At 40.2% G+C, this 13359-nt stretch overlaps 1 protein-coding gene across 4 annotated transcripts in view; it reads left to right on the forward strand.

Annotated features, from left to right (window-relative positions):
* Nucleotides 1-13359, forward strand: part of Gpc6 (glypican 6) — a 1046794-nt gene that overhangs the window by 981147 nt on the left and 52288 nt on the right. The window lies entirely within an intron of this gene.

Here is a 13359-nt window from a genome sequence, read left to right on the forward strand (position 1 = left end):
CGCCTACCTCACCATCCCCAGAGCCTTTGAACCAACATATTTCCTCTGCATTTCTTCCAAGGAGGAATATGACTGTGCTCTTCACAACTTTGATCTGTGTGCACCTGACAGTTCTGACCTATACAGGAAGTGATCTGAATACCTAGGGGTCTTCATGTTGTCATCTGTAAGATGCAGTGAAGACCCAAGGAGCGGGGGTTAAGTGTTTCTTCTAAATTCACACCTTGAGGCACACTGGTGACTTGAACCTGCCTGCTCCGGTAACAAACATAGCACACTTAATTATGATACACTAAAAAGATAGTTAGCTGGATTCTTCAAGGAGCCAGATCTAAATTTAAAACTAATAGTAACCATAATATTGGGTGAGGAATAAATGCGACAAAGCACAGAAGGTATAGTGAGACCTCTGTATTTGCTCCCATTTTTCTTCCTCTTCCTTTAGGGATCCATCTCTCTCTTGAAGCACCTGATGCTTACTGTGACCTTGAAGACCACATGATCAGTCTGGATGAAGGTGATTTATGTGCCTTTAAGGCATTCTGCCCTAATTACTGCAGCTGTGTGCTTTTGTTTACCTCTCCTTTCTGCATGCCAATGGACCTCTTTTCAATGTAATTAAGGCATCTCATTAACAATAATCATTTTAAAAAATAGGACTCATACTTAGATGTAAATTCTCAATTTTGGGTCAGAGATTTAGGAGATAATCACAGCCTCCTAAAATTTTCACCTAAAAATTGCTAATCTGCCTCTGGGTGTAGCTGACAGCTGAGAGTTTTGAGGACCCCATAGGCAGCACTCACATAATGCAAAGAAGATCAGAGACAGACTATGCCAAGAGTAGCATTAACCAGCTCAACTTGCTAACGCCATCCCTGCAGAAAGCATAAACCCTCCGCTGCAGATCCTATGAGATCCCATCATTTAGTCCTGGGGTTTTTCTGACCAACCAAGTGCTCCATAATGACACCATTGAACCCATCCAGGACAGCAGTGTGCACTGAGGAAGCCATATGGTGATGGCTGCCGGCCTCTGTTTCAGAGACCTGAGAATGTTCCATGAATAAGTGTATTTGTTCATGTCATCCTTATTACAACTCTGAGTTGTGCACACGAGGAAAAGAAGTCAGAGTGGCCAAGAAATTTCACAAATTTTAGAAGTCTACAGTAAACCCATGTAAAATGCCCCAAAGAAATCCCTTCCAGAACCTGAATTCTGTATCATGTATTTGACTGACAGGGACTGAGTCCCACTGGGAAATGGCTAATGTTTTAGAAATGTGTTGGCCCTAATATTTAGCCGTTAGCCTTCCATCTTGCTGTTGCCCTTAGCAGGAGCAGAGGGTGAGGCTGTGGTCTCCCTTCTGAACCAAGGCATTGGGCTCTAACTGTCAACCTAGCCACATCAGTTACTTAAATATCTATCGTTACCATGGACACTGGGGGAAGGAGGATTATTTTAGGAGTTTCCTCCCTGAATCATTCCCTTCTTAACACTTGCTGTCACTCATAGATCTGCACAATGTAACTGATGACTTTGACTACTCTGATACTCAGGGCTACAACCCTGAAATTTACTGCTAAGGGGAAAATAAGTTGAATGTGAATATTTTCATCTTAGGGTCACTGTTTGTTTGGAACTCTGAAAGTAGAAGTGCATGAAAAGAGATCAAAAGGGTGGAAGAGAGATGCGCTTTGTAGGTCAAAGTAATAAAATTGAACTGAGGTGCCAGGAAATATTAGTACATTTGCCCTAAACATTCTAAGACCAACAATCCATGGAAACTAAAATCTGCATAATTTCAAAGTTTGCTGAAAGAAATAAATGATTTCTTTCTCATTTCTCGATAAGGTGGTGCTCACAGAGTCACTTATAGACATGGTACAGGTAAAGAACTGGTTGGATGGCTTCTGGGGAGGGAGGGAGGGTTGAACAATAATGCGAAGAAAACTAAAACTCCCAGCAAAAGTAAGATCTCGAATCTGGGGAGATGATTTGAGTCGTGAAGTATTCACACAGAACTGGAAATTAATCCACCACAGAGTCTGGAGGTTGCTGGTTAGGTGTGCAACTCCTCAGAACAGCAAGCCACAGATTAAGAAAAAGTGTCTCACTCAATTACTGAAGGATTAGAAAGTACACAATAAAAATCCAAAGGGAGGTCATGGAGCAAAGTTGAAATGATTCTACTCCCACAGCTGTGTGGCTGCAAATTAAAAGACCCAAATTACAGAAGCATCACACTATTGTGTGACCTGTGGAGATTCCTCTTTCTTCAAAGGCTGTGCAATTCCATTCATCGTGAACACCTCCAAAGACGTGTATGTGTTGTGATGGATAAATGTGTACTCATAACACATGTACACATGTGGAGCACTGTGTATAGAGAGCTGTGTAAATAAGACTTTTTACAGTGCCTTTGTACTTAAATCGAAACACTGTATAAGATTTTTGTCTTGTTTCAATTACAAATATTAACAGTTAAATAAAGAGAGGGAAAGAAGGTCTGGTTTCTTTTCATTCACGGTGAAAAATGAGAAAAGGATTACCAAGTATGCAAATATTTGCTACATAGGAACATTTAATACGTGTCTATATAAAAGGTCTTAATATACAGCCCTGGCTAACATAACTCAATACTATTTGAAGAGGTGTCTCTGCCTCATCTTGCATCACCTCTGGATGACAAGGCGGTGGGGTGGGGGGGGGGAATGCCACACTGATTTATCTTCCATTGTTACTTCTTGCTTCTTAGTAACCATTTATAAAATGGGGAGAATTCTTTTTAAAGGCACAGATTATCATCATTTCATGACAAAATAAACTAATAGCTATTGCTTATTGAATGTTTCCTCTCTCCCAGACCCTTCCATAACTAATAGGTTCTATAATTAACCCCAAGATGCAGATGAGAAAACATCTGAAATTTCCTCAACTTGGGCAAGCAGTAGTTTTTTTGTTTTGTTTTGGTTTGGTTTGGTTTTGCCTGTTGTCTTATTCCCTGATTGAGGTCTGACTACCATGATAAAGATCATTATTATGTATTTGGATCTTGAATGTCTCCCGTAGGCTTGTGTGCTGGGGTCATAGTTCAAGCTCATGGCACTACTAGTGGGTGGTAGAACTTGAAGAGCTAGAGTTCTACCCCCCTTCATTAGGCACATACCCTTGAAGCAGATATGGGGACTTCTCTCACTTTTTGTATCCTGGCTACCATGAGGTTAGCAGCCTCCTCCACCATGTGCTCCTACCATGATGTACTATGCCATCACAGGCCCAAAGCAACAGGGCTAAGCAACCAGGAACTAAAACTTCTGAAACTGTGAGCCAAATTAACCTTTCCTCCTCAACAATTGTTTATCTCAGGTATTTTGTTATAGTAATGGAATGCTGACTACCACATTATGCTAAAGAATATATCATTGAGATGAACCTTTGGTTTTTATGGGATTCAGTCTGACAATGTCAAACAAAGTGGCAAATCATTTGTTAAAAATGCAAATGACAACATCTTTTATAGTTTTCATAGATCTCAAGGAAACTTGGAAAATGGAAAGAATTATGGTGACATATGATTTCCCCAAGTAAGGTCTCGGCAACTAAGGAATGGTCAATATTATAAATTAGGACTGATGATGAAAATCAATTTATGCACCACAATATAAAACTGAGTTAAAGATAAATAAGTTTTCTAGGGTAGAAAATAGCTGGGAATTAATAACAAGACATAATAATTTGGGAGTTAAAGGAGCCCTAAAAGTTTCTCAAAGTAGGATTCCTAAATCACTTGTATCAGAAGTGCTCAAACATAGTCAAAATACAGATCCTAGGCCCCATCACAAACACTCAGAATCAAAACATGTCTTTTGAGATAAACATCTCAGGTGCTTCTTGTCACTTAAATCTGATAGACATTGACATAAAACATCAGATCACACTTTGAAGAATTTGTATTTTGTATTATTCTAATCCCTAGAAATAGACGTGGGTTTTTTTGGGGGGGAGTGATATTTGTTGCTTTTAGATACACATGACAGTATGGTATATTTTGACATATTATACATACATAGGGTGCAATCCATTACAATTTTGATCCCATTCTTGTGGTTGAACATGATGTAGAGTTACACTGGTCGCATATTCACATATGAATAGAATAGAAAATAAACTTTTAAAAATTTTATTTATTTATTTATTGGGTACCAGGGATTGTACCCAGGGGTGCTTAACCACTGAGCCACATCCTCAGCCTGTTTTTTTTTTTTTTTAAGTTAAAGAAAAGTTTTTACTTTTTTTTTTGTTGTTGTTGGTCGTTCAAAACATTACACAGTTCTTAATACATCATCTTTCACAGTTTGATTCAAGTGGGTTATGAACTCCCAACTTTACCCCGTATACAGATTGCTGTATCACATCAGTTACCCTTCCATTGATTGACATATTGCTTTTCTAGTGTCTGATGTCTGGGGATGTGGCTCAAGCAGTAGCGCGCTCGCCTGGCATGCGCCGGGCGCTGGGTTCGATCCTCAGCACCACATACAACAAAGATGTTGTGTCCACGGAAAACTAAAAAATAAATATTAAAAAATTTCTCTTTAAAACAAAAACGCCTGTTTATTTTTTTATTTTGAGATAAGTTCTCACTAAGTTGCTCAGAGGCTTTCTAAGTTGCTGAGTCTGGCTTTGAACTTGTGATTCTTCATCGTTAGCTTCCCAAGATGCTTTGATTACAGGTGTGCACTACCATACCTGGCTAGAGATGCACTGTTTTGTTATTTAATATGAGGCACTGTGTGGGTTGAATGTTCCCCCCTCCCCAAGAGATATGTCAAAGTCCTAAACCTCTCATCTGTTAGTGTGGCCTTATTAGAAGTCAGGTCTTTACAGATGTGACCACATTAGAATGAGGCAATGCCAGAGTGCGCCCTGAATCCAATGACTAGTTTCCTAATACAAAGAGGGGAATCTGGACACAGAGACCCAGAGGAGACAGCGCAGAGGGAGAACAGCAGTCAATGATGCCTGCCGAGGATTTACCAGTCACCTCCACCAGCAGTGGAGAGCAGTGGAACAGACCCCTGCCCAGAAACCCCCAGGAGGAACCAACCTAGATTTAAGACTTCAGCCTCCAGAACTGTGCAAGAATAAACTCCTGTTATCCTAAGTCACCAGCACGATGCTTTGTCACAGCAGGCCCTCCTGAGTCTCCAGGGAGGCCTCTCTCTGTCCACCCCCCATTCAACACTGGGAAGCAGCTGTCTGGGTTTGCAGCTGAGTTTTGCCTGCCACTCTCCCAGAAAAGATTGGAGGGATTTCATAACTCACTGGATGGCCAATGTCACCCTGAAGTAGGAGGGTTTTTTAAAAAAATTAAACTTGAAAACATATCTGAAAATCTCCTGCCCTGCCAGAACTGATTAAAAGTGGGAAAGGCAGTGAATGAAGTCACAGAGACACAGTCCCTTGTCATCTTTGCCAGATTACCTCTCCCCCATGTAGCGACGAGGTGTCTGTCACTCTGGGATCATCCCCTGGCGGGGCAGGCCGAGTGAAGGTCATTTTGGTTTTTATTGATTCTGTGGCTCTGGCATTACTCCTATGGATTTACAGCATTTAACCCACCAGGAGAAGCCGTGAACTACAAATGGCTTCCCCTTGGCCAGGGGAGGCTGCCGTTTCAGAAGTGACACCAGCTTTCGCAGCTGTCTCTAATGAAAGCTTGCCACCTCGGCCTCCACCTCGCAAAGGGACCTCTCGCTTTGTGGAGCTGATCCCTCCTTTGGCTCCCAATCAGCACAGGTGGGTTAGCTGGCTGAGTGGGGCCATCATGAGACGGGAGATGGAGAAGGCAGAGCGCAGAGACGCCACTGTTCCTTACATCTGTCAGCATCCTCCAGGACCAAAACCGGAGTGAGAAAATGAAAGTTGAAGAGCATGAAATAGGGAAAATAGAAAATTAAGGAGACGATTTGATGAGTCGTGAAGGGTTCTCATACGAGTTACCAAGGACCGGGACATGACCGAGGCAAGAGCTGTCACCATTGCAGATCAAGTGAATGAAGGAACATCGAGGACTTGTTTTTAAATCAAACATTCTATCATAGTTGTTTTAACTGCAAGTTTTTCCTCCTCAGCAGAAAGAGAATGAAGGGAGTTTTCAATCTGTGGCTCTTTTTTTTTTTTTTTTTTAATGGGGTTCTTACAAGTCTTACCCAGGACTAAAGTAGGCTCTGAGACAATAGGGAAAACAATCAACAATATTGACCCTGCTTTGTTTAAAATTTTGATGATTTTACTCATCACGGATTTGTTTTGCACTAACTTTGAATTCTTTCTCAAGATTGCACAAAGACAGTATTTATCCTGCTTGATCACTGAGTTAGGTTTTTTTTTTTTCCTCCCTCCTTAAATTTACATCTGAAGCAAATCTTTTCTTAAAAGGAGAAATGTGAACATTCAGGATTTAATTTCAAATGAATTTTGAAGGAAAATTTCCTCTGAACAAGGTGAGCAGCCTCACAGATGAGCCAGAGAAAAACCGAGAATCTCCAGGAAGCCGCCCTAGCCTGGCAGGGGAACTGATTTGCAGTTCACAGATTTTTCTTTACCCAGAGTCTTGGAATTTAAAAGGTCGCTGCTCTTATTAATGCTGGATGGCCAGCCGATGCACACAAAACCAAGCAAAAACTTCCTGGCTACGTTACTGTAATTATGTCTTCATGACTGGTCATTGTCCCCAAATGAGTCAAGGCTCCTTCTGCAGAGAACATTAGAGCAGGGGAATGAATCCCTTCCCAGGAGCACCTCCAGCTCCAGAACAGAGCACTTATTGTTCACACTCTAGTTTCAGGATCCCCTCACAGTCTACAACATTAGTTAACCCTTTCCTCGTCCCATTCTCTGTTGATAAATGCAAACGTATATGCCTAAGGACAAGAATCATGCTTTGAAGACTCTAAATAATGAAAGCATATAGTTCATACTCAGAATATTCTGAATCAATCCACGAATTAGCTATCAATTCCTCTGCTTGAGTTTCTCCCCTTGTTGAATTAAATTTTTACCTGTTTTAGCCTAAGGTCTCAGAACATTCCAAGGAATTGCCTTTGGGGGAAAAATATAGGATCCTAGCAGGCAAGCCAGCTTGGGGTATGAAAATAAAATATTATTAAATTAGTCTTTGTATTATTACATTTTTTTAAAGGAAGTATATTAACTTGTGTATATTTATACATTCTCAAACATTTGAAATAAATAATAAAATTTACTCTGTTTCTCAATTTAGAATCTGCTCTTAACAAACTATTCCAGCTCTGTCAGCCGGTAATGTCGGAGAAGAAAGCTGCAAGTCAATCTCTGCCCTCTTTTTTAACCTAGCACCAAGTATTAAGATTCTTTTTCCTACTGTTAATACATGACTGTACTCCCTACTTTAAGAAAATTGAGATTAAAAGAAAACTGTTTTGCAGTGGGGAAAGAAGCCATACTCACTTTGAGAAAAGAATTTAATTTAAATAGCAAGCTCCCTCCGAGTATTTAAAATATGATTCAATTTACCAAAACGTTACTGGTGCATAACAGAGAACATCCTGTTCACCTACTGTTATTTAGGGCTCCTCAGCTCTGCACTCCCAGAGAACATGCCCATTGCAAAGTTATTGTCCTTGTGTAAAAGGGACATAGTGCCATCTACATGCTCAATGAGAAATGTGTGTGTCAGAGTTTGCCAGTGGCTTGGCCAGATCTGACTGTGGAGGTCCAGAGGTGCAGTTTACGAAAGGTGTCTAGATACCTTGAAAGCACCCCGCTGACGGGGCTGACTCCTGACACGTTTTACTAAAGGGCACCTTAGTGTTCCAGGGCTGGTGTAACAAAGCACCACAACCTGGGTGGCTTAACACAATGAAGTTTATCATCTCACAGCTCTGTGGGGCTAGAAGTCTGAATCAAAGTGTCAGCAGAACCCTGCTCCCACTGAAGGTTCCAGGGGAGATCTGTTTCTTGCCTCTGTTGGTTTCTGGTACTGCCAACAATCCTTGACTTTCCTTGGCTTGTGGGGCAGACATTCAAATGCTTCCTCTGGTATCATATGGCCACTTCTTGGTGTGTCTGTGTCTTTCTTCTCCTTCTCCTTCTTCTGTGCGGGGGATGAGGGTCCCAGAGCCTCATGCATGGGAGGCAAGCTCTCTACTGCTGAGCTAAATCCCCAACCTTCTTCTCCTCCTACACAGACACCAGTCAAATTGGATTGAGAGCCACCCTACCCTATTATGACTCCATCTGGACTAATTACATTAGCAAAGACCTTATTTCCAGATAAACCCACATACCAAAGTTCTGGTGATAGGACTTCTGCAGAGCTCTTTAAGGAATATAGTTCAATCCCTATTGGGCACTTATTAATGTGCAAGCTTTTGGAGACAGGGGGAGTGCTAGTGCTTAATCTAATCTTACTGAATGTTTTGCTGTGTAACATTTTACTGATAAAAATCGGTATCTGGCTTGTGATACCCCGCTTATGTGGGTGGTGTTCTGAAACTTCACTTCTTTTTTTATTTGTTCTAATTAGTTATTCATGACAATAGAATGCATTTTGACACATCTTATATAAATGGAGTATAACTTCTCATTCTTCTAATTGTACATAACATAGAGTTACACTTGTCATGTAATCATATATGCACATGGGGTGAGAATGTTCAATTCATTCCACTCTCATTCCTACCTCCATTCCCCCTCCCTTCCCTTCACTCCCATCTGTCTAATACAAAGTACCTCTATTCTTTTCCAGCCTTCCTTACCTTATTGTGAATTAGCATCATGTATCAGAGAGAATATTTGGTTCTTTGGGATTGGCTTATTTTGCTTAGCATGATATTCTACAGCTCCATACATTTACCAGCAAATGCCCTAATATCAGTCTTATTAAAGATGTGTAATATTCCATTGTGTATATATACCACAATTTCTTTATCCATTAATCTGTTGAAGGGCATCTAGGTTGTTTCCATAGTTTAGTTACTGTGAATTGGGCTGCTATAAACATTGATGTGACTACATCACTGTAGTATGCTGATTTTAAGTCCTTTGGGTATAAACCAAGGAGTGGGATAATTGGGTCAAATGGTGGTTCCAGTCCAAGTTTTCTGAGGATTAGCCATACTGTTTTCCATAGTGGTTGCACCAATTTGCAGTTTTACCAGCAATGTGTGAGTGTACCTTTTCCCCACATCCTTGCCAACATTTATTGTTTCTTGTATTCTTGATAATTGCCATTCTGACTGGAGTGAGATGGAATCTCAGTGTAGTTTTGATTTGCATTCTCTAATTGCTAGAGATGTTGAGCATTTTTTCATATATTTTTTGATCAGTTGTATTTCTTCTTCTGTGAGGTGTCTGTTCAGTTTCTTAGTCCATTCATTGCTTGGGTTGTTTGGTTTGTTTTATTGTTTGCTTGTTTGTGTTTTGGTGTTAAGTTTCTTGAGTTCTCTATGTATCCTGGAAATGAATGCTCTATCTGAGGTGCATGTGATAAAGATTTTCTCCCCTTCTGCAGGCTCTCTCCTCACACTCTTGATTGCTGAAACTTCACTTCTAACGACTGCAATAAATATGTTGACTCTTGGTACAGAAGCAAGGACACAGGTGGGGAGGGAGGTTTGGGATAGAGAGGTAAGGGGGGCAAGAGTAGGCTAGGATAAAATACAATGGAAGAGGGCTCACCTTGAAATGGGAACTAGGAACATCAACGGTCCAGGAAAGAACTTGGTCTGGTGACCTTCATTCCTTCTCACTCATCTTCTTTCCCATGGCGTGGCACTCACAGGTGAACAGAGAGAGGCATTCCAAGTACAATCTTCCTTTTGAATACTTCGCTACTTTATATTTCTTTTTATTCACTGCAGATGAGCTCAAAGAACTGGGAGATGATGTTATGTTTGAGCACCTCAGGGAGCGATTAGAAGAAATCCCAGTGTGGTCTCTTGTTTTCTTCCCACATCCATAATGGCCTTTGGGGAGTTCTACTGTTTAGGATTGGGAATCAACTGATATAGTCTGAGACCTCTCCACATGTAGAAAAGACCAAAATGAACCAATCATCCTGAAAGTTTCCCTAATTTTCCAATATAACTTTTGGTCCCCTATGCTTTGGTGGAGTATGAAATTCTTGACAAATCTTTGATCGGCATAATCTTCTTTCAGACGTTATCCAGCTATGCAGCATGGCCAATAATTTCACACGAAAATATTTTTAAAATCTTTCTCTGAGGTAACACCTAATCCACTAATATTTTTAAAATTGCTGACAGACACAAATTGACTAGACATAGTTTAATAAAACTTTAAAACTAACTCAGAAATATGAATGAGACCATTGAAAGTAAGACTCACCCTCTTTGCCCTTTTGTTTTCTTTATTCATTTTTAAAAAAAAATATTTGTTTTTTAGTTGTAGTTGGACACAATACCTTCATTTCACTTATTTATTTTTATGGGGTGCTGAGGATCGAACCCAGAGTCTCACATGTGCAAGGCGAGTGCTCTACTGCTGAGCCTCAACCCCAGCCCCTGTTTTCTTTATTCTGTATGATTTATTTCGACATGATTGAAAAGTATCTTATTATCAAACTCAAATGAAGGTATTTGATTGGGGTCTGCAGATCATATGAAATACATAAAACCAAACAAAAAGTTGTAGTGGAACTACTTATTAGTGTTTTGTTGTGACGTTTGATCATGCTGCTTTCTTATGTAACAATTATATTAGGGATGGTTCGTGGGGGGACCTAAATAGTCATATTATAAGGGTTCAGTTGCATACCAAAGTCAGAGGTGCCCAATTTGTGAGAGGCAGGTGATGTGGAATATCACCATCTCCTGTCACCTGCCCAATCTGTCCCAGCTCTTTAGGGTCATTCATCCAATGCTAAGTGTCAGGAAGAACATTAACCCATCACAAAGCCTGACTTTTCTAACTTCCCCTCCCCATAGGTTGACTGACTGGGTCTCCTCAAGCCTGCAAGAGTCTCAGTACGCTCTTACACTGCTACCAGAATGTTCCCCCTGAAGGAGCACAGGAAGGGCACTGACCTTCCCCCATTCCACTGTCCTTACCTCCTACCCCATGTAGCATACTCTTTGACAACTATCTCCACAGCTAGTGTCACATGACATCTACCTACGTATAAATTCACAACTTCATATATGTGGCCTGGAAGGACTCAACTCTTCCATTCCTCTCCTAGCAACGTACAGAATAAAAAGAAAACCCCTCTTCATGGATGATGAGTGCCTGAAAGGAAGGTCCAGGACACACAGGTGGCACCGGGGTACCACCACAGGCAGTTCTGGGAAGCCAGAGGGCCCATGGAATAACTGAACTCAGCGGGACGTGGGGGATGGCGAAGAGGGGAAAGGAGTGCAAAAATGGAATTTTAAGACCTCCACCAACAAACATGGCCTTCTCAGATTGGCCAGGGCTATCTCTGTTCTGAGTCTCTGACATTGGTAAACTCTGATTTTTAAAAACTAATAGTTGGGGGCTGAGGTTGTGGCTCAGTGGTAGAGTGCTTTGCCTAGCATGTGCGAGGCACTGGGTTTGACCCTCAGCACCACATAAAAATAAATAAAGGTATTGTATCCAACTACAACAACAACAAAAAATTTAAAAAAATAAAAACTAATAGTTGGGAAAATACCAGGGAGTGCAATGGGTGGCTCATATGGGGTGGTTCCATCCCTAATTTGAGGAATCTCCACACTGTTTTCCAGAGGGGTTGTATTAGCCTGCAGTCCCACCAACAATGTATAAATGTACCTTCCCCCTACATCCTCGCCAGCATTTATTGTTCTTATGACTGACCATGCTCATTCTTACTGGAGTGAAGTGAAATCTTAGCGTAGTTTTGATTTGCATTTTCCTAAGTGCTAGAAGTGATGAACATTTTTTCAAATATATATTGATTATTTGCATTTCTTCTTTTGAGAAGTTTCTGTTTAGTTCTTTTGCCCATTTATTGATTGGGATTTTGTTTTTATTTTTGTTTTGGTGTTAAGTTTTTTTTAATTTCTTTCTATGTATATTAATCCCCTAGCAGAGCGGTAGCTGGCCAAGATTTCTTCCCATTTTCTAGTCTCTCTCTTCCTGTTCTTAATCATTTCCTTTGGTGTGCAGAAGCTTTTTAATTTGATTTAAATTAATCCCATTTAACTGATCCTTGGTTTTATTTCTTGCACTCGGGGCTCTTGTTGAGGAAGCTGTTCCTACATGGTGAAGTGTTGCTAAACTCATGGAGTATTGACCCTATGTTTTCTTCTAGCAGTTGTGAAAGTTCTGGCTTAATTCCTAAGTCTTTGATCTATTTTAATTTGAGTTTTGTGCAAGTGAGAGATAGGGGTCTAATTTCATTTTTCTACGTATAGATATCCCGTTTTCCCAGCACCATTTGTTTAAAAGGCCATCTTTTCTCCAAGATATAAATTTGGCACCTTTGTCAAATGGCTATAGGTGTGTGGATTTGTCTGTGTCTTCTATTCTGTTCCATTGGTCTACATGTCTATGTTGATGCCAATACCATGCTGTTTTGTTGAAATAGCTCTGTAGTACAATTTCAGATCAGGAATTATGATGCTGACTGCTTCACTTTTCTTGCTTAGTATTTCTTTGGCTATTCTGGATCTTCTTATTCTTTCAAATGAATTTGAGAATTTTTTTTTTAATTCTGTGGAGATTGTCATTGGTATTTTGATGTGGAGTACATTGAATGTTTTTATTACTTTTGGTAGCATAAAAATATTAATTCTGCCTATCCAAGATGTCTTCCCATCATCTAAGGTCCTGTTCAATTTCTTTCTTCATCGTTCTATAATTTTCATTGTAGAGATATTATACCTCCTTGGTTAGATTAATTCCCAGGTATGTAAAATTTTTTGAGGTTATTGTGAATGGGTTGGTTTTCCTGATTTCTTCCTTAGCTGAATCACTGTTGGAGTATAGGGAAGCTAGTGATCTATAGGTGTTGATCTTGTATTCTGCTACTTTGCTAAACTCATTTTTAAGCTCTAGAAGTCTTCTGGTCGAGTGTTTGAGGTCTTCTAGATGTAGAATCATATCACGAGGAAATAGAGATTGTTTGATTTCTTCTTTTCCTATTTGTATCTTTTTGATTTCCTTTTCTTGACTGATCACTGGCTAATGTTTCAAGGACTATATTGAACAGGAGTGGTGAGAGTCTTGTTCCTGAATTTAAGCAAATGCTTTCAGTTTTTCTCCATTTACTATGATGTTGGCTTTGGGTTTGTCATAAATAGCCTTTATAAAGTTAAGCTAAGTTCCTTCAATCCCTAGCTTCTCCA

Source organism: Ictidomys tridecemlineatus, chromosome 6 (genome assembly GCF_052094955.1).
Source record: "Ictidomys tridecemlineatus isolate mIctTri1 chromosome 6, mIctTri1.hap1, whole genome shotgun sequence".
Lineage (NCBI taxonomy): Eukaryota > Metazoa > Chordata > Mammalia > Rodentia > Sciuridae > Ictidomys > Ictidomys tridecemlineatus.